General features: G+C 44.8%; 1 protein-coding gene across 1 annotated transcript in view; it reads left to right on the top strand.

The window, feature by feature from the left end:
• KIF26B (kinesin family member 26B) overlaps positions 1–27408 on the top strand; it is a 490005-nt gene that overhangs the window by 59497 nt on the left and 403100 nt on the right. The window lies entirely within an intron of this gene.

Genomic DNA, 27408 nt, shown 5'->3' with positions numbered 1-27408 from the left:
TCTCAACCTTCCTAATGCCTCCTAATGCCACAACCCTTTAATACAGTTCCTCATGTTGTGGTGACCCGTAAAATTATTTTCGTTGCTACTTCATAACTGTAATTTTGCTACTGTTATGAATCATAATGTAAATATCTGATATGCAGGATGTATTTTCATTGTTACAAAGGGGTCACGACCCACAGGTTGACAACCACTGAATTCTAAGGGAGTGACTGTCTGATTGTTGGATTTCCAGGCGAGCAGGATGGATTTGGGGGCTTAGGGATTTCCAACATTCTTGGAATCATAACATAGGGGACAGGCATAACATGGGCTGCCCTGATGACGCTGTAGCGTTGGGCATTTACAAATGGGGTGAGGCTATCGTGCTAATCCTATTGATGCCTCTTTATTCTTGTTTTGTGGAAAAGTTAACAGGATTTTTAAAAACTTGATCAAGCCCACACCATGTGCCCACTATCTCTTTACAACAATCCTGAGAAAAAGGCATTATCTTCATTTTACACATGAGACAGCTAAAGATGACCAGAGCCAAGAAAGAGACTTCCTTGCAGCTACACAGCTAAGAATTGGAGCTGGGCTTGAGATCTGGCTCCTGAGTCTGGATCACCTGCCTGGGTGAAATACACTCTCAAGATCACTCCTGCTGCACCTCCCAATTTTTAACTTATTGTAGGTTAAACATACAAAAAATAGGCCAGGTCAGTTCTACTTTTAAATAATACAGCAGCTGGGCAGTGCCTGTGGCTCAGTGAGTAGGGCACTGGTCCTGTATACTGAGGGTGGTGAGTTCGAATCTGGCCCCGGCCAAATTGCAATAAAAAAATAGCCGGGCGTTGTGGCGGGCGCCTGAAGTCCCAGCTACTCGGGAGGCTGAGGCAAGAGAATCACCTAAGCTTAAGAGCTGGAGGTTGCTTGAGCTGTGACGCCACAACTCTCTACCGAGGGCAACAAAGTGAGACTCTGTCTCTCTAAAAAAAAAAAAATAATAATAATAACACAGCAGCTACAGTGTGGACAATATTATGCTTGACATAAAACAATTCTGATACTAAAGAAAGCACAGTTACCTGCCTTAAGGATTTATATATTGGTAGAAAGGATGCAGAAATCTTTTTTTTTTTTTTATTAAATCATAGCTGTGTATATTAATGCAATCATGGGGTACCATGCGCTGGTTTTACAGAAATCTTTTTAATGCCAGTAAAGGGTTGCTCCTGGGTTTTGAATTCTCGATATTTTCAAATTCATCCCATTTACCTTCTGACTTTCAGCCCTGCCGTTGTTTCCTCTGTGAGTATTGGAATTCTGAATTCAAAAGGTTATTAGCCACCTGGATAATGGCACCCATATAACTTTTAAGACAGCTAACATAGAGGCAGAGGATAACTACAATAAAGGACTTGTAATTTCAGGTCTTAGATCTTTGCTTTAACATAAAACCAGGTTTCCACTTCCTTAGATTCACAACCTGAAAGGAATCAAAGCTAAACATTACCAGAAGTCATCATCTACTATTTAAAGTGTGTTCTAAGATGGAAACAAGCCTCCTTTTTAGAGGTGTGCAGGGTGAGAGGATCCATTTTTAATTTTGCCATGCTTCTGTAAGGGTTTTTTTTTTTAAGTAGGGATAATTTTTTACCCCCAGCTATTCTGCACCACAGGAGTCTGATTGTATCTGAGGAATCAGTTTGACTTTATGCTCCAGGGAGAAGCTTTTTATTTCCTGTTGGGGTTTTAAAGTCACCCTTGTTTAGGTTGTTGCTGTTTTATAAGTCAGCTGGAATATTTAAAGGCAGGAGCCCTGTTGGTCTATGTTACGTTGGCCTTGGGGCTTTAGAATTACAGAGCAGCTTTATTTAGGATTGCTAGGCAGGCCATATGCACTCAATTAGCCCATTTTGAACGACTTGGCGCTGTGTGCCGCCTCTCTCCCCCCAAGCCCTTCCATGAGGGCCACTTGCTGTTATTACCCACATTCAGTAAGACTTGGAAAATATTGTTGGCAGGGAAAATCCAAATTTATATCCCTGGTCTCTTGCAGTGTTCCCCTCTCTCCTCACTGCAGAATGCTTGTTTTGGTGCACTGTTTACCTTCACCAGTTTTTCTTTCCAAGAGAATGATTGAAAAAAATTCATCGACTCCGGAGTACACAGGCTAGCTCATTAGGTTTAGTAGAAAGAACGTCTGGCAGATCTAGGTCCCAATCCCAATCTCGCAATATGACCTTGAAAAAAGTTACCTTGGCGGCACCTATGGCTCAAAGGGGTAGGGCGCTAGCCCCATATGCCAGAGGTGGCGGGTTCAAACCCAGCCCCGGCCAAAAACTGCAAAAAAAAAAAAAAAAAGTCTACAAATAGCTCAAAAGACAGAAAAAAGTTACCTCACTTTTCTGAACCTCCGTTTCTCTATTTAAAAATCGGCTGAAGTTACAGGAAGCTGATTTGGGCATCCATAAGAAAAATGGACGCAATGATGGTTGCTTTGTGCCTGGGCTGGTGTGAGGACGGTTTCTGACTCATAGACATCTCAAAGCTATTATATGTTCTATTCACTTTCCCCTCCTTTCCCCATTGGTCTTCTTTTTCTTTTCTTTTCTTTTTTTTTTTTTTTTGTGTGTGTGTTTGCATTTTATTTTATTATTTGTATTGTTTTCTTTTTTTAAAACTTTATTCAAATTAATGAGGGTACAATTTTTAGGTTACATTGTTCTCACTTCCGGGGTAAGGTTCCATTTGTAGAAGAGCCCCTCACCCCGGGGGCGGGTTACACACCCTCACAATGTGCACGTTAGGTGAGGTCCCCCCTCAAGCCCTCCTTCCTTCTGCCCTACGTCCTCTCTCCTGCTTCCCTCTACCCCTGAACTAGACTATATTAGTGTTTTATTGTTCTTATGAATATATAATTGTATATATATTGATTTCATATTAGTATGGAGTACACTGGATATTTACTTTCCAGTCTTGGGATACTTTATTAAGAAGAATGTATTTCAGCTTCACCCAAGTAAATATAAAAGCTGTAAAGTCTCCATCTTTTTTAATGGCTGAATAATATTCCATGGTAGACATAGCCCACAGTTTGTCGATCCATTCATGGGTTGATGGGCACTTGGATTGCTTCCACAACTTGGCAAGTTTCCCCAAGGTTTTTATTCAACAAACATTCATTGATCATCCTATGGTGTTTTGTTTGTTTGTTTTGTTATTGGCTGGGGCTGGGTTTGAAGCCACCACCTCTGGCATATGGGGCTGGCGCCCTTCTTCTTTGAGCCACAGGTGCTGCCCCATTCTATGGTGGTATAAGACAGGCACATTTGAGTTTTAACTGGACAAGTGTCCTGACAGCATAGATTTTAAGCTGTCACAACAGACCATGGAGAGCAGGTATTTATGGTTGTGTGTGGTTTGCATTTCTGGGACCCCCTGAACCCCCTGTTGCTACACAGCTGTGAATCAGGAAGTGGATGTTTTAATGTCAGGCATGCGGTTTCCACCGGGGGCTTCCTCCTGCCTTCTCCCTGGAGGGGCCTCATGAATGCACCTTTCCCTGGAATCTCGCTCCCTCTCCACTCCCGACTGTGGCTCCCTAAGTCTTGGCGTCTCCCTTCCTGTCACTTACTCCCGTCAATCAGGGCACTTTGTGGGTGTTTTGTGGCCACGCTCATGCGGGAGCAGCCAGTGCAGAGGAAAGTTAGTGCCACCCTGTGAACTTAGGTGGTAAAGGACCTTGGGGATAGAGCTTTGAGGGGAGTGATAGGAACTGGAGCTTCTTGAATGTAGTTAGGAGCTGGATCCAGTTAGGAGCTGGATCCAGTTCCCCAGAGGAGTATAAATCTCCACGCTGTTCACGCACTGGCCAGCACATGAGCAGCCTACAGGGAGGTGGCAATTAGCTTAGATCTTTACCCAGCAGTGTTTTTGGGTTCATTTCATAAATCCTTCTGTGGTCCTTGTCATGCAAGGCTCAAATGAAGTGGTGGTGAAGCAGGGAAGGACTGGGGAGGGAAGTGGAGGGGAGGTCTCCTGAGGGCTACTTCATGTATAAGAGCGAGGAACAAAAGAAAAGAACGCTGGGGCTTCATGGACGGTAATAATTCACATCTGCAGCTTTCCAGTTAGAGCACTAGGTGGAAATGCTATTTAATGGAGCATCGTTCCTGAAACTGTATTCCTTCAAAACTGTATTGAAATGCATCTTCTGTGTTCTAAGGATCTCGTAAATGTCTCTCATGGCTCCATCTCAATCTCAAAACAAATAATTGCTTTAAAATCTCACAGTTTTAGTTTGCCATGCACAGAGCTTTATTTTGTGTGCTATTTCTGATTGTTCGTTTGACAGCCCTGATTGGGCTGTAAAGGGAGCCGATGTGTGTACTTAGCATCCTCTGTGAGCTCAGCACTAGAGCACCTGCCAGCGCATCCTCCACCCAAGACACTGGATTTTGTGCACACCAGGGCACTGGATGCACTAAAAGAATCATTAGTAGAGTGGATTGTTCTTTGTAAATGCGGTTTATTCTAAGCACACTGTATGCAATAATTATTTCTAGAATTCGCAAGAATTATTTCTAGAATTCGTGGTGGTATGATCACTTAAGGTTTATAGAAATCATACTCATTCCTATTCTGTAGGAAAAACAATCAAGGCACAGAAATAATACTGCCTATTGAATCTTCTCATACAAATCCGGAGGAAATAGTGCTTGAAGTGCACAATAATAATAATAATAATGTGCTCCACCAGCAACACCAATTACCACAAGGAGCATGTGGTTGCAGACTCCATTTCCACAATAATTACTCAACTGCTCCCTTCAGATGGGAAAGCAAAACAACCATTTGCCATTGCTGGTATATACTGGCCACCAAACCATCCTGGGAGAACTATGTCTAGGATGGAGCCACCATTGTATTTTGTCTTGGGCTGCCAGAGCAGAGCAGACTTCCCAGGGGATCTTTCCTGATTGACAGTCTTTGCTGTGCTCAGAGAACCAGGGGAAGCATCCAGAATGTGTCTTTGTGGGCCAGACCTAGGGCCCTGTCGTATTTACTGAGAGTGAATGTCCTGGCATATCAGGAACTCCTTCTGATTCTCTTGTTCCCTGTAAAGGCTGAAAGCATAACCCTGGGAAAATATTTTACCCCACCTTCCATGGGCTAACTGGATGCAGGTGTGGGATATGATGCCTGGGCTGTCATTGTGACCACGCCCAGAGTGGTTCCCACTTATTCTTCTGTTTGCATATGTCCTGGGCACCCTCCACTATCTGTGTACAAAGGATAATGCATTTCATGTGATATGTCTTAAATGATTTCCCTTGTAAATTGGGAAGGGCACAGGGCATAGAATGGGTTTTCTTCATGCAGTAGTAGGTTCTGGACATTGAAAGAACAACTTTGGGCTGTGGAGCAGCCCGAGGCACAGTTGCACATAGCAATGTATGCAGTTATTGATCTGAAGAATTAACCTCAGTGGCTACTTTGAGGAATAAGATGTGTCTGTATTGAAGGAGACCCTGAGCATACTGTGGAGTTTGTCTGTGGGTCCCGCAGTTGTGTGTGTTTCTTGTGCCTCAGGTCAGATTGTCCTGCATAGACCAGCGAATTCTCATGAATCCTCTGACTACTGGCTGCTTCGATTCCATTTTGCTTTACTCTTTAAAAAATGATGTATCTGGCTAGTTGTGGTGGCTTATGCATGTAATCCCAGCCCTTTGGGAAGGCTAGACATGAGGATCATTTGAGGCCAGGAGTTCCAGACCAGCCTGGGCAACACAAGACCCTGTCTATACAAAAAATAGAAAAATTAGCCACACATGGTGCTAGGCACCTGTAGTCCTAGCTAGTTGGGAGGTTGAGGCAAGAAGATCTCTTGAGCCTAGGACTTTGAGGTTGCTGTGAACTACGATTGCACCACTGCTCTCTGGTCCAGGCATCAGAGTGAGAACTTACCTAAAAAAAAATAAAAAAAAAAATTAAAGGCTGGATGTGGTGGCTCACGCCTGTAATCCTAGCACTCTGGGAGGCTAAGGTGGGCAGATCGCTTGAGCTCAGGAGTTTAAGACCAGCCTGAGCAAGAACAAGACCCTGTCTCTGCTAAAAATAGAAAAAACTAGCTGGGTGTTGTGGTGGGCGCCTGTGGTCCCAGCTTTTTGGGAGGCTGAGATGAGAGGATTGCTTAAAAGAGTTTGAGGTTGCTGAGAGCTGTGATGTCATGACTCTCATCCTCAGGGCAACTGAGCAAGACTCTTGTCTTAAAAAAAAAAAATTAAATACCTTAAGTTAGTTTATAAAGATATAGTTTAAATAAGAGAGTCCAAATTATTTTGTCTGGCTGGAATGTTTAAGTCCATATTAACCTGGTGGTATTTAAATGGGATGTGTTTTGCTTTGTAGGTCTCAGCCCAGGTCCTCAGAGGGAGAAAGAAGCCTTTGGCCCTGAGTGGAGCACTGCTGCGTGAATGGATGAATGGATGAATGGGATAAGGTGCATGGAATTAAGGCAGGACTCCTTAGAGGAGACATAATAGAATTTCCAAGGCCTTCGCTATGATGAAACAACAGAAGGGTCTATATATTACAAGCTTTGAGAGCCTCTCTCTCCTCTGTCCTAGGTTGGTGGTTGCTACAGCCTATTTCTCCCAGCTCTTCCCAAACATGTATACACATCCATTTTTCACTCTACCATCCTTTTTGGTAAAGAAACGGGTACACTTAGTCATGAGTTGGTTTCTCATCAGGTCCAAACACTGGTAGGTCTGCTGAAAAAAGTAAAGCAAAAAGCAGCTGCTGCAGCCGGGAGCGTCAGGGCAGAGAGCCTTCCATCTGCTTCTGGAGTGGGCCATGCAGCCAGCACTGCCTTGGAGAGACACACTTGGTTTCCTTTTTCAGCAGGTTTCTTTTCTTGATAGACAATTCTCTGTCAGCTAATCAAGGGCTCCTCCAATCCAGATCTGAGCTCCCTCTTCTCTTCTCACCGCAGTGCCAGGAAAATTGTCTTGGCAATTGAAACCAAAGCGATAGATTGGCGATGGGACTCTACTTGGCTGGGGGTAAAATAACCGATGATTGCACATAATTGCAGAAAACAATTTTGAATTTTATTAATGAGGTGCTCTAAACAACATCTTTGAGCCCATTGTCCCACTTAGCAGCCAATTCACTGGAGTTCAGTGTGCTATAATTTACACTCATCTTCAACACCAGGCCCTTGTATTCTGTAATTGACACAAGTCGGTCATTTTCGGTGGGTGTTTCTCTCTCTGAGGATGTAAAATAAACAGACTTGCTGGAGAGCAGCATTGATTGAGGCTCATCCAGGGAGCCAGTTGGCTGCTTCTGCTTGGAGCTTACTTTCTTTCCTGGGGAGACAAGGTCCAGGCCCAGGTCTGGAAAGTCCTTAGGTTGGAGGGATTGAGGTAGAGGCCTGGGAAGGTGGGGCATTACCCACAGTTAGAAAATGAGACTTTTTTTTTTTTTTGCTTACTTCTTGACACCTGGGGCCCAACATCTCTAGGCTGAGTTTAGCTAATTTTTTTTGTTTGCACAGCGTGGTTTCTGGGGCAGGTAGAGGTAAGATTTGGGGAGAGGGTTTGCAAGAGGGGCTCTACGTTACCATTTGCTTCAGTGTCATATCTTTGAATGGGTCAGCCCTGGAGATCACCATGAGCTTGGCTGGCCCAGCTGGCTCAGCTCCTGTCTTCCTCGTGCGTTCCAGCTGAAACCTTACAGCTGCTGTCTCGTGTTGATTCAGTGTTGTGTTGGCCATCTGCTCTGTGCTGGGCGCTTAGGGAATATCAAGATGAAACCAGCTGCTGCCTTTGGGGTATGTTAGATGCTGCTGTGGTTATTTATTTCCCCACAAGATTGTCAGTCCCTCAAGATCAAGGACCTTGTCTTCTCTCTTCTGTCTTAGTATTCTTTATAGCAGCAGTCCCCAACCTGTTTGGCTCCAGGGAGTGGTTTCATGGGAGAAATTCTTCCACAGTGGGTGGTAAGGGATGACTTTGGGATGATTTCAGGGCATCGCATTTATTGTGTACTTTATTACTATTATTATTACATTGTAATATAATGAAATATAAAACCCACCATAATGCAGAATCAGTGGGATCTCTCAGCTAGATCCCTCACATGTGTTGTTTACAGTAGGGTTCGCACTCCTGTGGGAGTCTGATCTGACGGGGCGGAGGAGCTCAGACGGGGATGTGAGAGACGGGGAGGAGCTGTAAATACAGATGAAGCTTTGCTTGCCCACCTGCCGCTCACCTGCTGCTGTGCGGTCCAGTTCCTAACAGGCCGCAGACCAGACCTGTATTCGTCCCAAGCCTAGGGGTTGGGGACTGTTAGCTCTATAGAATCTAGAATGCATTTGGAAAATATTAACAAATGGATTAATCAGATGGTGGGGGGACACACAGATATGTGGAATTGGAAAAGAAAAAAATCACAGTGGGAGCGCCCCTTTTGTCTGGAGTGAGCTAGGAACCCTATAGGATAGGGAGGCTGGCCTGGAGGGTGAGAGATCGAACAGTCGAGAGTGAAGGTCAGGCATTTCAGGGGTGAATTTGGAGAACACTGTGCACCTTGCATTATATAAAGAATAATGCAAGGTGCCTTTGGCTTTGACTGGAGCCTTATGGGTATGCAAGGGAGTGTTTGGAGATCAAGGGCAAATGCAGGTTGGAGGTGAAGTGTGGGAGTCGTGAACACCAGGCTAAGGGTGGGCTTGATTCGTTGGCAGTGAGGAGTTAGAGGTTTTTTATTTTGTATTTATTTTTTATTTTTACACATACATGTGTTTATTAGGTTTCCATTTTTTTTGCCTTCACAAAATTAAAAAGGCTTAAAATTTAATAACAATAACAGTGTTTAAGATAAGGTCTAGAGGGCGGCGCCTGTGGCTCAGTCCGTAAGGCGCCAGCACCATATACCGAGGGTGACGGGTTCAAGCCCAGCCCCGGCCAAACTGCAACCAAAAAATGGCCGGGCGTTGTGGCAGGCGCCTGTAGTCCCAGCTACTTGGGAGGCTGAGGCAGGAGAATTGCTTAAGCCCAGGAGTTGGAGGTTGCTGTGAGCTGTGTGAGGCCACGGCACTCTACTGAGCACCATAAAGTGAGACTCTGTCTCTACAAAAAAAAAAAATAAGGTCTAGAAGCAAAGACCTTGTAAAGAACGAACGAGCATAAATACATTCAGAAAAGGAATCAGACAATTGCTACATCGAAATATTAAGCAATAATAATAATAATGCAAAGAAAGTAGCATTCACATTGTCAAATAAGAGGATGTCTATTGTAAATGCTTTGACTCTGAGATTCAGTATGGAGTCATCAGTTAACTTCTGAGTTAGAGGTTTTTGAATAAGATCATTCACCTGGTTATGTTGAACTGTTGGCTTTGTGGAAGATGGACAGAGGCTTTTGCAGTGATTTAGTCTAAAGGATTAAGTTTTTGACCTAGGCCACAGAAGGAAAGGGGCAGAGATGTAATGTTATGTGTGGCCTTTATTATTATAGGAGCCATGGGAAGGAGGATAATTCTTAGGCAAGACAAGATAAAGGACCCTTATAGTAACATTTTGAAGATCTAATTGTGGAATTTTGTTTTCTCCTGGGCAGAGTTCAGCACAATCTCCTTTCAGTTCTAAGAACCCAGGGTCTATATTACCGATGGTCATGTCAGAATTAAAGCTAGGTGATGAAGGTGTTTCCAGAGCTTTCAGCAAAGGAGAAGAAGCTGGACTTGCAGAGCCAAGGAGCCCCAGGGCCTGTGGCCACCCCGTCCTTGTGTGGGGAGCTGGTTGCAAGCTCAGGGACCCAGGGTGTCCCCAGCCTGTTCTGAAGAGGTGTTCCTACCATCCAAGTCTTCTGTAATTTTTTTCTTCCCCAGACTTAGGAAATCCTTTCCTAAGATGTTCTCCTCCCCACAGCCCCACCCTCTATTCTGTACCACTGGTGATGTTCTGTTCTCTTTGGGTTACCATAGCCTTACTTGTTTTTCCAGACCAAAAATCTATCCTGCGGAAATCTGGCAGTTTATGCTCACACCAAGGGAATGTTTGTATGGGCTTTGTGTGTTCTTGTTGTGATGTTTCCCAGCCTGAAGGAGAGAGGCTAGCCAACTGTTGCTAAACACAGTTTTCCCTTGTGAATAAAAAGGCCCAGCTTCCAGCCAAACTGGGATCTGGCTTGGTTGGGTGTGGGATGGGAGCGGTCGTCACCACAGCATCCCCAGACATCTGTCTGAGCCCCTGTGTGGCCTGAGGCCCTCCCAGTTAGTGACAGCAATAGAAAGTCTCTCCCTGCTGGAGACACTGCAAATCCAAAGAGGACAGGGCTCTCCTTAGCCAGGCCCTGGGAACACTGCCTGTCCCTGCCCCTCCTGGCCCTTCCCACAGGGGACAGTCTACCTAAGACGCTCCAGCTGGAAGTGGGGAGTTGGGGTTGGCCTGTGTTTCACCTCTTGGTAGCTTTACAGTTGGAGTCTTCTATTTTAGAAGCACTTTCTCATAATCCCACTTGAGAGAGAAGTGTATTTATTTGTTCATCCTCATTTTAGAGGTTAGTAGTTGGAGGCCTAAAGAGATTGTGGGTTGGGCACCGTGGTTGCACCTGTAATCCTAGCACCGTGGGAGGTGGGAGGGTCACTTGAGGCCAGGAGTTTGAGACCAGCCTGGGCAACAGGGCGACCCCATCCCTACAAAAAAATATAAAAATTACCTGGGCATGGTGTTGCATGCCTGTAGTCCTGGCAACTCGGGAGGCCGAGACAGGAAGATCACTTGAGCCTAGGCGTTGGAGGTTGCTGTGAGCTATGATGCACCGCTGCCTGCACGCTAGCTCAGGTGACAGAGTGAGACCCTGTCTTAGGAAAAAAAAAAAGAAGAACGGATTAAGTGACTTGGTCATGTCATGATAAGGTAGGAAGCAGCGCACAGCAGAGCTGGGATCCAAGATTTCTGGGCCTCTCCAGCCTGCTCTCTCACTTGTGGGAGATGCAGGCATGCCCTTGAGAGGTTCCTTTTAATTTCCTGCTCTATTCCAGCACTTGTATTTCCCAGTTCCTTCCTCCCCATATTGACACGTGGGTTGTGATGCATGGAGTGAGATCAGAGAGAACAAGGAATGCAGGTCTCTCTCCCCGTTACCCTGGGACATAGCGTCAGCCCACATCCTACTGGGCAAGCTGGTCTGCGTCTCTCTTTTGATACCATTGAACAAACAGTATGGCCCAAGCAGCTTTCTTCAGCTTTTCTGCTGCTGTGCATTCAACGAGTTTCCCCTGGTGTAACTGTGTGTGACATTGCCTTGAGAGGTGTCGCTGCAGTGGGGCTGAGTCTGCTGAGTGCCCTGCCCCATTGCCATTCATCGTGGGTCGCTCTTTATGGAGTACCATCCACTTAATGAGCACTTAATACCTGTGAATTGAATACAGTGATTTTACATTGGCTGGCATTTTCCATGACTGTAATTACAAAAGCATTCCAGTCATCATTTCCAGGGGTTCTCCCTGGAGCCAACCCTGAGCGAGAAGTTGACCCAGTTAGTTTAAAGCACTCGTTAAGAAATAGCATTAATGTGTTTTTAGTTCTATTGACCAATATCCTTTAAATCAGTGTGGTTTTCCAAGGGAGGGAAAAAATAAAACCCTAATGTAGCCAGAACACTGGTTTTTCCAATTAACCTCCTTCATTTTGACTTCCTTTTAGTTCAGAACAATTTAGGTCAATCTCAGATTTTTCAGAATGAACCTCTGGGGGGAAAGGGAATTAACTAGACCCTAAGGGGGCTTGGTTACCACAATTAAACCCCAAAGACAGACTCTTAGGCTGATGGGGGGCCATGGAGAGGGGCCACATGACCACTGCAGGCCATCTGTGCGCAGGGAGACCCTGGTGGGAGTGTCCTCTTTTCTTTCTTGGTGGCTGGTCAAATAAACTCCCCATGCCACACCCTGACTGAGGGTCTTCTCATTTCTCATACTGGAGTCAGCAAACTCTGAACTCTCAGAGATCACCAGTGGGGTTCAGGGATAGAAGTGCCTGCCTCAGGAAGACCTAAAGCAGAGATGAAGGGTAGAGATGGGGGCGTGAAGGGAAAAGATGGGCACAGGGCAGGATGGCGGAGCCCGCCCCCTTCTGCGTTAGGAGCAGGGCTGTCATTCACTGGACCCTGGGTTGTAAATCACCCTCAGAGTCCTTGGAGCCTTTCATCTTCATTAACAAGCATTCGCGCGGCGGGGATGCACACGTGGCCCCGAGCCGCACCTTTGATCTGCCCGGTCCTTATTACTTATTTAGATAATGAAAGACGTGGTGCCCCAACTTTTAAGTTCCCCTTGACTACAGAATTTCCTGATTGAGAACCGAGCCTGGGGCTACCTTGAAGTAATTGCGGGATAGTTATTATGTGTGGAGTGTACATTTTCCTAAAGTTCCCATATGGTAACATTCCCGTACTTGGATTCATGCTGCTTTCCATGACATTGATTTTTCTTCAAAGGGACCAGAAGCTCAGATTTTGTTAGCAGGGAAATCTATTTCATAGGAAGGAAAGGTGTGTTGATGGGACCTGAACATCTCTATTTATAATTTGGTGGAAACTTGCTAAAGGGAAGGACCCTTTGGGATAGATATTTGAGTGGTTGAAAGTCACAGCCATGGTTGGATCTTACACCACTGGGTGCACACCTGGCGTCTCTAGTTAAATCCTTGTGTTCTCATATTTGTGGTATCCCAACCACAGGAGCCACAGAAATACCTACACCCCGATAACCATTCTCTTTCCAGTTGATTTATGGTCTCTTCCTAAATCAATGGAATGAGACTGAAAGATGGGCATTTTTCATTCTGGAGATTGGCACATCTTCTGTCTGATGTGCTGACAGGTTTCCAAAACTTGGGCCAGAGTTAGAAGGCAGACTTTCTGTTTCACACCATCTCTGTTTCACAGTCTTGTTTGCGGGACTTGTTGACCACTGTCTGTACATCATGTGGCCGCTAACATCCTGTATCAGGGAAAGCCAGTGCCCTGTCAAATGCTCACTCTTCTTTAACCTTCTCTGTAGCGTGAAGGAGCTTAAAGAATATAAAACATAAGTGGTCAAGAACATTTTTTTGCATTTACACAGATACTTATATGTCTTTTAATTCTGAGCAAAGAATGATGTTTTTCCTGTTGGGAGAACTCCAAAACCAAGTTGAACAGTGTTGACAACTGTTCGACTGTCAACTGAAAAAAAAATTTAATTAATTAATTTCTATTTCAAATTAATATGAGGGCACACATTTTTAGGTCACATTATTTTCAATTCTAAGATAAAGTTCAAGTTGTAGTTGAGTCCTTCACCTGGGGGTGGGGGGGCGTGCCGAACACCTCTACATTGGGCACATTCGGTAAGATCCTGCCAGTTGCTCTCCCTCCTCCCCTGAAAAGAATTTTTTTTTTTTTTGAGACAGAGTCTCACTATGTTGCTCTCAGTAGAGCACTGTGACATTACAGCTCACAGCAACCTCAAACTCTTGGGCTTAAGCGATTCTCTTGCCTCAGCCTCCCAAGTAGCTGGGTCTACAGGTGCCCGCCACAATGCCCGGCTATTTATTTTTTTTTTTTGGTGGTATTGTTGCCATTGTTTAGCTGGTCTGGGTCGGGTTCAAACCCGCCCCCCTTGGTGTATGTGGCTGGCTCCATAACCACTGTGCTATGGGTGCCAAGACCCCTGAAAAGAAATTTTAAGAGGAAAAACTTCTCCACATTACTCATACGGTGCTAATCAAAATGACACCATTTTACTGAATTAGTAAGTGTGTTATCCCGTTTCCTGTAGTCAGATGTCACTTTAAATCTCCCTTTTCTAGCCTTTGAGGCCACGTGGAATAGAAATCTTTGATATTGGTGTCTATGGGTTTATTATATTATTCTGACATGAAAATTAGTAAAAAAAGATCACTCCTTTTCTTTCTTTCACTTTTTTTTTTTTTTTTTTGTGGTTTTTGGCCAGGGCTGGGTTTGAACCCACCACCTCCGGCATATGGGACCAGCACCCTACTCCTTGAGCCACAGGCGCCACCCTGATTTTTTGTTTTATCTTTGCCTTATTCTTTTGGTGTATCTTACCTTGATGATTTGTTTTTGTTGTTCATCTTCTTTTTATCCTTTTCTTAAATTTTTGACATACGGCTTTAGTTCAGTTTTTCTAGAATTTTCCAGGACTCCCTTAGAGTTTGTAATGTACTTCTATTCTTCTTTCACTCTCAACACGAACTTAATAACTTTTCTAAATGTCACTCACGTTCAAGCACTGGGCCAAGAACTCTCAAAAATTATGAAGATGAGGGGCGGCGCCTGTGGCTCAGTGAGTAGGGCACCAGCCCCACGTACCAAGGGTGGTGGGTTCAAACCCAGCTCCAGCCAAACTGCAACAAAAAAATAGCCGGGCGTTGCGGCAGGAGCTGTACTCCCAGCTACTCAGGAAGCTGAGGCAAGAGAATCATCTAAGCCCAAGAGCTGGAGGTTGCTGTGAGCTGTGACGCCACGGCACTCTACCGAGGGCAACAAAGTAAGACTCTGCCTCTAAAAAAAGAAAAAAAATGTATGAAGATGAGCAGATGTAACCGACTGTATGAGCAGTCCTGTCCCTAGGAAGCTTACGGTCTGTTGTGAGCCTAGCGGGTACAGAGAGCACATAGAGAACCATAATCAAAGACGGAATATGGGAGCCAGTAAAACGGCAACGTTCACCCCAGAGGGAGAGCGGTTGGGGGTGAGAAGAGGGCAGCCTCCTGGGCTAAAAGCTGCACAAGGAGGTGACATTAGCTAAGGACTGGTAGGATTATCCTTTTTTTTTTTCCTGCTATAAGTCTTTCTCCTTAACCCTTTCCTTAAGATTCTTTCTTTTCCCACATGAAAATTCTTCTTGATACTCTTTTGCTTGTCTCAGGCTGTGATGTTCAGATGGCAGCAGCCAGGGAGGGAAAGGTCAAGACTTACAGGGCTCTGCCTCCTTGGTGACCCCCAGCCAGGGCCCCGACGTGACATCGCTGTCGTCACCTCACTTCCCTGGGATGTGGCGAGGATGTTTGGAGGAGTTGGTGGGAAGCAGGTTCAGTTCCTGAGGACAGCAGAGCTGCCTGATTAGGGAACGTGCCTGTCTGAGCCCGGGGAGGGCCTGAAGGTCAGTTATAGGCAGATATTGCTGCTCTTCAGGGCCTGTGGAGTGACAGTGTTGCTCTTTTCCATTTTGGAAAGCCAGTGGTGCTTTTCTTCCTCTGGAGGATCATTTTCATTTGTTAGTGCACTCACTAACTCATTCACTAGCTCACTGACTCATTCACTAACATATATTCATTCATTGACGGCTGTGTCAGGCCTTATACTGAGCTTGAATCACACCTGGTCCTTGCTCCATAGAAAATTATAGTCCTTTACGGAGGGTTTTTGGACCTGGGAAGCTGGGATAGTACAGATGGGCCTTCTGTTTGTCATCTCTGTGTTGCTTTAGAGAATTACATGATCAGAATCTTTTTGGGCTCCTAATGTTAGTTCCTTAGATAATTTGAAAATGTGCCCTCTCCTTTCTGTACCATTTAGAATGGTATAGTTTTGGCATGACCTAATCTTCCCTTCAAGTTTTCATATTAAAAGGAGTGAAAGCTGGGTCCAGCAGTGTGCACCTGTGGTCCTAGCTACCCTAGCTACTTGGGAGGCCGAGGCGGGAGAATCGCTTAAGCCCAGGAGTTTGAATCAGCCTGGACAACACAGTGAGATTCTATCTTTAAAGAAAAAAAAATTTAAACAAATAAAAAAAGGGTCAGACCCTAACATCATAGTTGAACATATTGCCTGTTATTTCTTTAAGAAAAATCCTTTCTCTTTGCGTTCATTTTTATTGGAATGGGTTGATTAAACAAACCCACCCAGCGGGCAGCACCTGTGGCTCAAAGGAGTAGGGCACCGGCCCCATATGCCAGAGGTGGCGGGTTCAAACCCAGCCCTGGCCAAAAACTGCAAGAACAAACAAATAACAACAAAAAAAACCTACCCAGCATTGCATCGATATCGTATGAAGATAAACTGGCATTTCTTTAAATAAGCTCCTTGCAAGAATAGCTGTATCTGTATCAAAAAAAATGAGGAGGAAGATCTTGCATTTATGTCCATGAACAGGATAGATGCAGAAAAAGACTGGCAACCCTTTCCCCTACCCTCCCCAACCCCATCCTCAAGAGGTCTTGATGAACAAAAGGCAATTCAGATTGCAGAATATTACTGCTGTCACCGTAGCACCAAACTATTAAAAATAAAACCATCCCTCAAGGCAAAACATTTCATTTATTTTCCTTTGAATGAGTAACTTGTTTATTAAGATGAACTAAGTGGCTAAATCTAGATGGTACGCAGGCAAGAAAAATTGATTTATTGTAGCCTTTCAGAAAGTACGCTTTATGTTTTCAGGAATTATCTTTGGATTTTAAATGAAGAACTCATTGAGTCAGATGGGGAGCTGCTTCCCCTGGCAATAGGCATAGCTTGGCTCTGCAGTGTGTGGCATCCTATTTGACCTTGGTTCTTGGGGAAATTGCTTCTTTTGGGGCTAAATCACAGTGTTGAGAGATGTAGCTAGGTTCAGTGATCTTCAAGGGAAGATGATATTCCTGCCTCAACTGCGACAACAGTTTTCTTTAAGGGTTTAATATAAAAGTGTTTCACTTTTGTCTTATTTCATATTTGAGACCGCCGGGCCACTTACTGGGTCTGTTAAAGAGGGAGCTGCAGGGTACAGGGAGCCAACCCACTTTAGTCTCTGAAGGTTCTGAGAGGGCCCCCTTTTTCTCCTCCCCCAGCCGCAGAGGCATCCCCCCACAGAGAAGGATATTTGTCTCAGCATCTGGGGGCAGAGATGGGATGTCTACCTTCCTCTGACTGAGACCCCATTTGCTCTAAACCGATGGAGCTCGAAAGGAAGAGCACGTGGAGATGGTTAAAGGAACAACACAACAAGGGCCAAAGACCTCCGCCCAATTTAGCAGTGAAACAGGAAGCCTGGCGTTCGGAGAGAGGCTTTTAGTTTACATTTTTTTCTTTTAGAGTTAAGACAACAAATGATTCTGATCCTCTTATTTTGGGTTTTTTTTTTTTTTGGTGGAGGTTGTTTTTTAACACCACAACACACATATTCATTCTAATTATGTAATCTCATGAAGTCCCCTTTACTCCCAATGATCCCAAGTGGTCGGCTGGTAAAGATTATTAACTTCATTTTTCAGATAAGGAAACTCAAGCTCAGAGCGTTAGGCCTTGCCCAGGGACGTACCAGTAACAATAGTCACAGCTGCCAGCGAGTACACATCTACCTGTGCCACGGTTCTGATCTTCACCCACCTGCCAATTGGGCTTCTGTGTCATCCTAATTTTACATATTCAGACCAGAAGCTCAGGAAGAAGAAATGAGCTGCCTGAGATGAATCAGCTGCAGGCAGAACTGAGACTTGGTCGTACATTCTTTTCAAAGCCCTCATGTGGCAGCACCGTGTTTGGCCATTTGCCTTTGTCCCTCTGGCACCGTGTACCCTCTGTCCAGCACACACGTCCTGTGCAGCAGGGGGAGGTCGTGGGGGGACACCGAGACTGTTGAGTTTCAGGGGCTTCTCCAGCTTTCTCCAGCTGTGTGTTTGTGTCACCTGAGCAGGGAAATGCAGGCAGCCCGGGCCTGGGCCTTCTCTGGGGGGTCACCTCAGCAATGGGGTTCTGTCTCCTGGTCTGGTTTGCATTAGATGAGCAGCTAGAATATCAGCAGCTGTCACCTCAAGGGAGGGGCGTGCTCAGGTCAAAACCAGAAAGGAATCTCTGGCTCTCTTCATCATCTTTGTTTACCTGTCCATCCGTCAGAGAGATAAAAGGAGAACAGAGTTAGAAAAAGCAGGAGGGTATTGGGTGTGGGGCCTGGTGGTTTTCACTCAGTCCGCTGGGAGATCCGAATATCTCTAGGGAAGAGCAAGAGCCTGGTGTCCCTCCTGTCCCATTTCCAGCCTGGGGTGACCCCAGGAGCCCTGTAGGATGCTGCCTGGAATGTCCTTAGATGGCACTGCTTTAGGACAGACAGTTTCACTGCCTATTTCACACGTGCTCTCTAGCTAAGAATTTCTTTCCTTCTTTCTTTTTATTTTTCTGACACAGAGTCTCACTCTCCGCCCTGGGTAGAGTGCGGTGGCATCATAGCTCACAGCAACCTCAAACTGTTGGGCTTGAGCTCTCATCACCTGGCCTTGCCTCAGCCTCCTGAGTAGCTGGTACTACAGGTGCTTGCTACAATGCCCAGCTAGTTTTTCTATTTTTAGTAGAGACAGGGGTCTTGCTTTTGCTCAGGCTGATCTTAACTCCTGAGCTTAGGGGATCCACCTGCCTTGGCTTCCCAGAGTGCTAGGATTATAGCTATGAACCACTGTGCCTCTAGCTAAGAATTTCAATACATAAATACAAATATGGTACCTTGCCGTAGAGGGAATCTTATATTTCCAAACCTGTGAATTAATAAGCAGGATGAGCTTGTTTTTTTTTTTTTTTTTGGCTGGGGCTGGGTTTGAACCCACCACCTCCAGCATATGGGACCAGCGCCCTACTCCTTGAGCCACAGGCGCCGCCCATGATGAGCTTGTTTTTTAAAAGGGAGCATGGAGCAGAGTGAACCATGAAAAAGTTATTGGCTCTTATGTCCTGCTTAGTATACATGAGGACGAGCTCCCGAAATCCAGTTCCTCCTGGCATTACTGACTCGCCATGTTGGTTGGCACCAATCCTTCTGAGACCTGTGTACCAGCTGCTCCTAACTGTTCTCTGGGACGGCATCCTCTGCGAGAGTCATGAGTGTCTTGTTCTGACTACGTTTCTTCTCTGTCCGAGAGGTGAAAGCATTGTCATCACAGGAGGCACCAAATACCTACTGATATTAGAAGCACTGGCTGCTGAGTCTTGCTTAGTTTTCACCCTGATCGCTGCTTCTCCTGGCAGCTTCCCCGGACAACTTTGGCTGTGGACCGAGAGAGCAGTGACTCCCACCCAGGTGTCTGGAACTGTCCATTTAGTTTTCAAAGGGCTTTGAGGCTCAAGGCAGACTCCATCTTATTTAACTCCTCAACAGCTCGGAACAGCCCAGACCCTGGTGGGCCCTCTGCAGGACCACAGGACCTTCAGGGGACAGCTTGCTACGTTTCCCAGCGAAGCTTACAGGTGTTCCACACTACACTGAAGACCAGTGGGTAATCTGGGGGGTGTGAGAACAGAAAATCAGAGGAATAAGCTAGTTTTTTCCTCTTTGCAAGTTATTTGTTGTCTACTTGACAGTTTAGATCAGGTGTCCTCAAACTGTGGCCTGTGGGTTCACACCAATTCAAAGTGGTGTGAATTGTATTTGTTCCTGTTTTGTTTTTTACTTCAAAATAAGATATGTTTAGTGTGCATAGGAATTTGTTCATAGTTTTTTTTTTAAACTATAGTCTGGCCCACCAATGGTCTGAGGGACAGTGAATTGGCCCCCTGTTTAAAAAGTTTGAGGACGCCTGGTTTACATGAACAGTAATAATAACTGCCAAGGTCACTATCACACTGGCCAGTTTCTGAAGACTTCAGGATGTTCATGTTTAATTCTTACAGTAACCTGGTGGGGTTTTAAGGTGAGAATCATTCCTGGCCCCAGTTTTCACCGATGTGAAGTAACCAAAGGATTGGGATCCAGGGTCCACCGTCCTCACGCCCTCTCCTGCTTTCCTTTCCATTTCTCTGCTGGTGTTGGGTTGGGGAGGCCTCAACCCCCGGCCTGATAGGCAATCCCATTGCTTTGGAGTGGTGAGTGGTGGGAGTGTCATCTGTGATGACCACGGGAGGACGAAGTTTCCCAGCTGACCAGCAGGTCAAGATGGAGAGTGTCCATCCCCAGTCAGGCACCCTGAAGAGGGGAACACGTGACTGTATAATACCCCAACCCCCCAGTAAAGTGTGTGTGTTGGGGGGACAGCTGGCAGGCGAGGTTGACAGACATTCTCTGAGGCATGAAATACTGTCTCTTTCAAAAAGAGGTTGAGTTGTTCTGCAGCTGGTTTTCTTTACCAGAAACACCAGCATTGTTCCAGAAAGCCACAGAATTTCCAAACACAATGGAAATTCCAGGAGTTTGGAGTGTGGGTTTGGGGGCTGGGATGGGTGTGGACAGGCCTGGGGAGGGAGGACTATAGCCTGAACGGTTTTGTCCTCCATGGGTGATAAATTTCACACAGCTCCACTGTCCTCAATTTTATCTGTGGGATGTTCAAGTTTAAGCCTGGGGAAGAAGGGGACCAGGCAGAAGCAGGCCCTGGGGATGACAATGGCTGTAAAAACCAAACATCCACCCAGGACACCCCACTGGGTGTGACCTCTCATGACAGCCTTCCATCAGCTGGTGTTGGAGGAGGCACATGGTGTCAATTAAGTTCCAAAGCAGCATGTGTATAAATACGTTTGTTAATGGGAAATTATTTTTTTCTCTCTCTAATCATAAAAAATATACAGCCAATGTCTAAATATTTTTGAAATAGTAGTTACAGAAACAACGAACAGGGGAGCTGATGTCACCAACAAAACCTGTGGGATCAAACCAAAGAAAGGAAGGAAGAAAGGAAAAAACGGACAGCCGCTTCTTTGAGAACAGTTTTTCACATGCTGAAAACATACTTATAACAAGCCCGGTGGCCCTGCAGACAGCGGTGGTGGGAAATACTGTTTCCTGCTCAGCTTCTGCTCTTTCTGGCTTTAACCCTTGGTGTTCGCATCCAACTTTTCACTTGACAAACTCAGGCATGCTTATCAAACAGCCCAGTGTTTGTGAGATTCAGTTCTGGGGTTTGAAGTAAAATCTTTAAAATGATTTTTCTTTTTTTGTCCGTTGAAGCAGAGGGAAGTCTGGATTCTAGGCCTGACCAACGGTTCTCTGAGCCACTTGGAATTTATAATCCATCAGTAGAGTGAGAGTGGGGCATGGGTGACACTGAACTTGGAGAGTGCCCTGTGGGCGCAGGGAATAGTCGTTCTCCCAAGTTGTGAAGAGCATAATCTCGAGTGCATCCTCAGTTGTCATGATTAAGAAATACTCAGCGTGGGGAGGAAGACTCTCTTAAATGGTCTGGAGTAAACAAGGCTAGACACCAGCATATACTCCAGTGGGCTTACACAGTTAATTGTAGAAAATGAAACTTTGAAAGAACTAGAAGAAAATGCAGGTTAATTTCTGTGTGATCTCAGAATAGGAAAGCCTCATTTAAACATGACAGCAAGGCCAGGTGCAGTGGCGCACACCTGTAATCCTAGCCCTTGGGAGGCCAAGGCGGGTGAATTGCCTGAGCTCATGAGTTCAAGACCAGCCTGAACCAGAGCCAGAGTGAGACTTTGTCTCTAAAAATACCTGGGCATTGTGGTGGGTGCCTGTAGTCACTGCAGCTTCGAGGGAGGCTGAGGGAAGAGAATCACCTGAGCCCATAAGTTTGAGGTTTCTGTGAGCTGTGATGCCAGGGCACTCTACTGAGGGTGACAAAGTGAGACTCTGTCTCAAAAAGAAAAAAAAAAACATGACAGCAAGGGAAGAAAAATCTATGAACCAAGGCTAATAAATTGCCAGGCGCAGTGGCTTATAGCTGTAATCTCAACACTCTGAGAGGCCAAGGAGAGTGGATTGCTTGAGCTCAAAAGTTTGAGACCAGCCTGAGCAAGAGCAAGACACCCCCCTACCCCATCTCTAAAAATAGCTAGGCATTGTGGCCAGTGCCTGTAGTCCCAGCTACTGAGGAGGCTGAGGCAAGAGGATTGCTTGAGCCCAGAAGTTTGAGGTTGCCGTGAGCTATGACAGCACAGCACTCTACCAGGGGCAAGAAAGTGAGAATCTGTCTCAAAAAAAAAAAAGACTGATAAATTGAATTACAAATTACTCATATGAGACTATTCATAGCAGGACAATGCAAAACCTCGAAATAACCCAAATGCCTAGTGAGAGGAGAGTAGATAAACTGTAGAATTTTCGTAGACAATTAAAAAATTTTTTTTTAAAAAACAGTTCAAATTCATGAACTACTAAGGCATACTATCCTGTGGCTAAGTCTTTTCAACATGATATTCTAAGTGCAAAAAGGATTACATAAAACACAAATAGCATTTTTAACACAATGTTTTTTTTTAATTTTTTTTTATGAAATCGTAACTTTGTACATTGATGCATTTATGGGGTTCAGGGTGCTGCTTTGATACACAATGTGAAATGCTTACATTGAACTAAGTAACACCTCCATCACAATTGAACTCATTTCTTAATAGTTTTGAAATGTATCATTGCATCATGCACATTAGGTGAGGTCCCCCCAAATGCTCTCCCTCCTCCCATACGCCCCCTCCCCCTCCCTGCTCGCTCCTCTTCCCTTCTGCTTTCTGGACTATGGTTATGTTTTGCCATTCTTAACACAGTGTTTTAATATGAAAAATGTCAAACATTTTACAGGGAATACCTGTATACCCACCATCTAGTTTAAATCATTAATCTCTTACCAAATTGACTTTATCTCCTATCTATCCACTCTTCCTTTTAATTCTGTTAGTCCTCAGCTTGAGTTGATTTTGCCTCCCAGGACGTTTGGCAGCGTCTGGAGACATTTTTGGTTGTCTCAACTTGGGGTGGAATGCTAATGGTGTCTAGAGGGGAGGGGCCAGGGATGCTGTTCAGCATTCCACATCGCACAGGTCAGGCCCCACCACGAAGAATTAGCTGGCCCCAAATTTCAGTAGTGCTGGGGTTGAGAAACCCTGCTTTAATCCATCTTATTTTTGATGCATTTCAAAGAAATCTAGATACAACGGTATACTTCTTTCCATTAATAAATATTTACATATGCATGTTATTAACTAGATTTCATTATTTGTTTACAGTGTTTTTTTTTCTGTATGAAATTGACATACAGTGACCTACAGAAATCTTAAGAATTCTCAGAGTTTTGGCCAATGCATACACCTGTGTGACCCAAGCCCCTGTCAGGACTCAGAATGTTACCACTGCCTTAGAAAATTCCCTCGTGGCCGTCCCTGGTCAAGCCCCTTGGCCTCCTCTTCTCCGGAGGCAACGCTGTTCTAATATTTCTCCAGCATAGACTAGTTTTGTCTCTTTTAAGGACTGCACAGAGATGGAACATTCCCTTTTGTGCAAGGCTTCTTTCCTGTCCTATCATGACAGTCTTTAAAGTCTGTTCTGCAGACCTCTGGGGTTCTCCAAAACCCTTTCAAGGGATTCCCTATGTCACAGCCATTTTCAGGATAAAGCTGACACTTGTTTTTCTCTCTTTAACTCTGCTGACATTTTCATTGACGGAGCAAAGGCAGTGATAGATCAGGCTGCTGGTGCCTCAGCATGAACTGGGACAGTGGCACCAAACTGTGCATTTGTTGTTGGGTTATTCACTACTACCCATCTGTAGGAAGAGGAGGCAGCATCACTTAAGAATGCCCCAGATGGGGCGGCGCCTGTGGCTCAAAGGAGTAGGGCACCGGCCCCATATACCGCAGGTGGTGGGTTCAAACCTGGCCCCAGCCAAAAACTGCAAAAAAAAAAAAAAAGCTTCAGATGAAGCAGAGCGGGTGATTACTGTCATTAAACTCAGCCCCTGAATATGCGTGCTTTTAGTATTCTGTGTGATGAAATGGGAAGTAGTGGAAAGTGTTTCCACTACACACCATGATAACACAGTTGTTTCCAGGAAAAGTACATATGCAGTTGTGTGAGTTTCCCGCTGAACTAGCTGCTCTTTTTTCGTGGAACACCATTTTTACTTTGGAAGAACACCTGACAGGCAAACCAAGGTTATTCAGGCTTGGAGTCTGTGGAAGAGTGAACCTGTCGCTTCAAAGGAAACAGTAACAGCATTTGTTGTTACTGATAAAACTTAAACTCGCAAGTGACAAATTTGACCTTTAAAAAATTTAGTTTGTCACTGTGACTTTGATAGCTCCCAGCTTGATGAGATAGCGTAATATTAACAAATGTGATTTTTAAAATAATGCTTGTGGGGCGGCACCTGTGGCTCAAGGAGTAGGGCGCCGGTCCCATATGCCAGAGGTGGCGGGTTCAAACCCAGCCCCGGCCAAAAAAACCAAAAAAAAAAAAATAATAAAAAAAATAAAAAAAATAAAATAAAATAATGCTTGTGAGAGATACATAACTCACAGAAGTATTATTTTCCCAATGACCTATGCATGGTATTCTATAATCGTGTACAGGTAACAGTTCCATTCTAAGTGTGATATAGACCAATGAATTTCATGTAACAGAGCATAAAAAGTTTATTGATACGGTTTTAGTTTCCATATTGCAACTAACCTTTAAGAAACTACCACTTACAAAGTTTTGGTTTGCATCAAAGATGAGTAGCTGCAATTAGCTGACAATGGCCCTTCATATTCCTCAATCTTAAGGCTGAATTTTCTTCATCTAGTTTAACCACAACAAAACTTACTATAGTAGATTGTATATCATGTATTAAGCCAGACATTTAAGAGATTTGCAAAAATATTTTTCAAAAAAGCACCATTATTGTTTTTATTTTGGTTTTGCTTGGGAAAATAGTTGTTTTTCTCAAAAATTTCATTCATTTGTAATGGGTTTATTTTTACCATTTTTTAAATGAATTCATACATATTTTGAAATTTCCTCACTTTAATTTCCATTACTATAAAATATAACCCGCGTACACAAAAGCTTTTGGGGATGGAAAGTGAATATATACGAGTATAAAGTGGTAAGTGGTCCTGAGACCCACCCGTTGGAGCGCGGCTGACTTCCACAGTGCATTTAAGTCACAGGCATGTCCTGTGTGTGTCAGGGGTTTGATTCTTGTGAGTCATATTCTGTTGTAGGAATATATCACAGGTTGTTTATTCTCTTATTGATGGACATTTGGGCTCTTTCCAGATTTTGGCTATTGTGAATAAAGCTATTAATAATGTGCGTTCTTGTATAAATCATTTTTTCGAACATGTTTTTATTTCTGTTGGGTGGATACCTATTAGTTGAATTGGACTGGTCATAGCATCGGTGCATGTATTTAATTTATAAGAAATTTCCAGACACTCTTCCAAAGTACTTTACCATTTTACATTTCCACCACAGTGTATGAGAGTATAATAGGCTTTTTATAAACTTAAAACAGCCCCACATGTAATTTCAGAATTCATATAGATGGGATAGTATTACAGAAAAAGATAAGCCAGGGAGCGGCGACCATAGGATTTGAGATGACCGTAACCTTGAGTGGGAGAGGACTGCGTAGTTAGATGTCAAGCACTGTCAAGGTCAGTTAAAGCGCTGTCTCATAAAGCGAGGAGAGGGATTCTAGGAGTGGTACTTAATGACTGAAAACCCTTTCCCAGAGTATCAGTATCTGCAGCTCACCATGTGGCCACAGGCTGTATTTCACTGTCGCTTCTCTATGTGTTTTTTGAGGCTCTAGGTTTCTACAAAGAGCAGTCTGTGACCCCCTGTAGGAAGGCTAATGGAGAAAACATGCTTCAGATACGTACACGGCTGCATTACAGAACAGGAAGGAGGAGTCTGGTGCTCCAGACATCTCGAGATCCCTATTGGGAATCACTGACTTCTTTTCTGTTGGGCTACCCTCACCCATCTGAATTTCTCCTGGGCCACCCTCACCCATCTGACTTTCTCCTGGGCCACTCTCACCCATCTGAATTTCTCCTGGGCCACCCTCACCCATCTGAATTTCTCCTGGGCCACCCTCACCCGTCTGAATTTCTCCTGGGCCACTCTCACCCGTCTGAATTTCTGCTGGGCTACCCTCACTCGTCTGAATTTCTCCTGGGCCACTCTCACCTGTCTGAATTTCTCCTGAGCTACCCTCACTCGTCTGAATTTCTCCTGGGCTACCCTCACCCATACGAATTTCTCCTGGACTACCCTTACCCATCAGATTTCTGGCTTTTCTTGCTAGGGATTTGTTCTTAGGCTTCCAAGCCCTATGCAGGTGGCTCAAGGCCAGAGACAGGACTCTAAATTAGCTATGATCAGAGGCAATCCCCCTGCTCCAGTCCATGGGGCTGGAAGGATTTAAGCCTGAGCTTTATTTACCCTTAGCAAAACACAACTAGCTTTTATTATTATTATTATTTTAGGACTTGGGATAAAAAGGCCCATAAAAACAAGAGCATAAAACAGCTTTTACTGAACAAACATCATGCTGATTTATTTGTGAGTGAAATCTGAACCATATGGTCTGGTTTCCCTTAAAACGCACAAGGGGTTCAGGATTAAGGGAACGAGCTCTTGGCAAATTTGTTTTGCATTTCACTGAACACATCATGTTAAAAAAATATAGAATGAGGGTGCTTAGTAGTCCCACAGTCGTCGAGTGCTTACTGTTTGCAGGAAATTGTGCTTCATGGTTTACATTCATTATCTTTGAATCCTGGAAACAATCCCAAGAGTTGGCCATGCTCCCCACTGGGGGCAGCAACGGTGCTAAACTCACAGCCCTGATTACTTGTAGGAGTTTGGGCAGAGGGGGGAATATCTGGAATCCAGGCTTTGTCCAACAGTACAGCTCTTCCTCCTAAAATCTCGTGATTGTGAAAGAGATGAAACTGAACAACAGGACATGAAATTGGGGCCTGCCGATTAGCTGGGCTTGTCAGATTGTGGCGAGCCCACCACATACTGTCTTGCTAGCACTCCTGGCAGAGGCTGAATAGTCTTTCTGAGCTTCAGGGGGCAAGTTTCCTCTCTGTGGCACTTGCCTGGCATCTCAGCCCTCAACTTGCATCTGTATGGAGTGTGCATCTCGTTCTGTTTTGGTATGAAAAGGTATGAATTATTGCAGAGCCACGTGCTGCCGGTAATTGTCACGATGACGTCATTCTCCCTCCTGGGCTTAAGCTTCTCATTTGCCATAAGAAAGCTCAGCAGGCCTGCCCTTTGCCCACATGTGTGGCCCGAGTGAAGCCGTTTGTTCTTGCTTTCCATCTAGTTCCAGGCCAGTGCTTTGTCAGGAGGCGTCTTGCAGATTCTTGAAAGACAGGCAGCATTTTCTAAATGAACTGTAAGGAGTGGCAGGCTAGGAATTCCATCCACCCCTAGCATGGGCCAGTCCTGTGACATGTTTTGACATTCCTAGGACAGCTACCTTTTCTGGACCAGATGACCTTATTATCAAGCTCCAGTTGCTGACGGGCATGTATTTCTGGGTGGGCTGAGCCAGGACAGGTCAGAAAGGAAGGAAGGATGTGCCTTTCTGGATTGAGTCATCTGTTTACCTGGACGGTAAAGAAAAAAAAAAAAAAGGCCTCTTCATTCCACAGCCTGAGGATTTCAAGTCTGTAATGTTGCTAA

This window comes from Nycticebus coucang, chromosome 10 (assembly GCF_027406575.1).
Source record: "Nycticebus coucang isolate mNycCou1 chromosome 10, mNycCou1.pri, whole genome shotgun sequence".
In the NCBI taxonomy this organism is placed as follows: Eukaryota; Metazoa; Chordata; class Mammalia; order Primates; family Lorisidae; genus Nycticebus; species Nycticebus coucang.
This window is presented reverse-complemented; position numbering and strand designations above follow the sequence as displayed.